Genomic DNA, 2372 nt, shown 5'->3' with positions numbered 1-2372 from the left:
TTGGTTTTGGAACAGATAAATAGATCATTGGAACAGAATCAAGTATGCACAAACCCAAGCAGGTTCTGGAACTTAGTGTAAAGACAGCAGTAACATTAAAAATTGGTAGAGAAAATATATATCATTCAATAAATGACTTTCCATATGGAAAATATAAATTAGGGTTCTTTATATCATAAAAAATTACAAGTGGCCAGGCGAGGTGGCTCACACCTGTAATCCCAGCACTTTGGGAGGCTGAAGCAGGGAATCATGAGGTCAGGAGATCGACACCATCCTGGCCAACATGGTGAAATCCCGTCTCTACTAAAAATACAAACAATTAGCCAAGCGTGGTGGCCTGCACCTGTAGTCCCAGCTACTCAGGAGGCTGAGGCAGGGGAATCGCTTGAATCCAGGAGGTGGAGGTTGCAGTGAGCCAAGACTGGGCCACTGCACTGTAGCCTGGAGACAGAGGAAGACTCCATCTCAAAAATAAAATAAAATTACGAGTGGATTAGGAACATAAAGTTTTTAAAAGATTAAGCAATATTTTAGAAGAAGAAGAAAGTTTCAGACCAAAAAGAACAAAGACATCATAACCAAAGTTCAAAGACAAGCAATATAGCGTGAAGTTACTTGCAATTTATATAAATACACAAAAACTTATATGAAATAATAGTATCCTGAATATAGAAAGTACTGTTACACATGAATAAGGAAATACAAACAGCCTAACAGAAAAATGAACAAAGGATACAAACTAGAAATGATATTAAAATAAGAAATACAAAATGCCAATATGACTGTGAAGAAAAGTTAATTTTCCATAATTATGAAATACTACTTTTTACCAAATGAATTTAGCTGAAATAAAAACTCAATACAATCAACGTGTACTTTTTGTTTTACTAGATGTGGTCGATGATACACCAAAGCTCATATAGCAATCAATTTGTACTCCCATCAGAAATACGTAAAAGTGATTGTGTTCCCACATCCTGGCCAATACTTATTCCTCTTCATTGTTCTGTTAATTGTACTCCATGGAGAATGATGTTTGGGGGTTTACACAAAAGGTTGGACATGCCTAATTAAAGTTCTGTAGTGACTAGATTTATGATATTGGACTGAAAGTATTTGCCAAAATTTGGTGATGGGATTCTGAGAGGAAGTTTAGCAGTATATGGAATTAGAATCTTTACTTCATTAAAATTGACTATGTGTCATGAAAGTGTCTCGTAGCAGAGAGTTTTAGTAGAAATTAGCCAAACACTACTGAGGCATCTAGTGGCACATCAAGTTATATTGCAGATATTTTGGGGACTTGTCAAAGGTAGCTTGAGATTAAGGAATTTCAAGTTGAAAATGCAGATGAAACTAATAAATGTCAAGAATGTGAAGAAAAGAGAATGTTCAAACACTGCTAAACTGGCCTGTCTTTGGAAAGCAGTATCTAGTAACTGTGCCTCTGTGATATCCCATAATCAGCAAGTCAACTTATAGGTGAATACCCCAGAGAAACACATGCACAAGGACACTTGTACAAAAATATACATTACAGCATTGTTTCTAATAGAGATAAATTAGAGCAACATAAATGTCCATTGATATGATGTAGATTTAAAAAACTTATTAATAGGTGAAATACTATATATCCCTTAAAAGAAATTAATAAGAAGTTGTAAGTGAACATGCTATATCTCAAAAATATGTTGGTGAAAAAATCAAAACACATGTTTATCTCTTTGTGGACATTTTTAACATGCACACAAATGTTACTATATATTATATATGGGTGCACAGATGTATGGCAGGACTGATACAGTGATGTGCATCAAATTCATGATACGAATGACCTGGGGTGCAAGGTGAGAATGGCTGGGAATGGAACAGAGAAAGATTAAGCACTGGGCATGCTGCTTTTGAGCTGACAGTAGGATTTTCCAATGGAAATATCCATTTATGGCAGTGGAACATACAAATTGAAGAATCAGGCAGCCTGTTTTTCACTTTATTTTACTTTATTTTATTTTTTGACAGGGTCTTGCTCTGTCACTCAGGCTGTAGTGCAGTGGTGCAATTATGGCTCACTGCAGCCTCAATCTCCTGGGCTCAAGCGATTTTCCCACCTTATCCTCTCTAGTAGCTGGGACTACAGGCATTCCATGATTCCTGACTAATTTTTAAACATATTTTGTAAAGATAGAGTCTCATTATGTTGCCTAGGCTGGTCTTGAACTCCTGGGCTCGAGTGATCATCCCGCCTCAGCCTCCCAAAGTCCTGGATTCAAGCAGCCTATTTTAAAGAATATTTCTAATGCTGCTTGTGAACCTAAAGTTAATGGCTGATAGAACTATTGTAACAAAAAAACAATTTGTGGGTATCTATT

This window comes from Macaca fascicularis, chromosome 4, assembly GCF_037993035.2.
Source record: "Macaca fascicularis isolate 582-1 chromosome 4, T2T-MFA8v1.1".
NCBI lineage: Eukaryota > Metazoa > Chordata > Mammalia > Primates > Cercopithecidae > Macaca > Macaca fascicularis.
The sequence above is the reverse complement of the archived record's forward strand: the minus strand, read 5'-3'. Positions refer to the sequence as shown.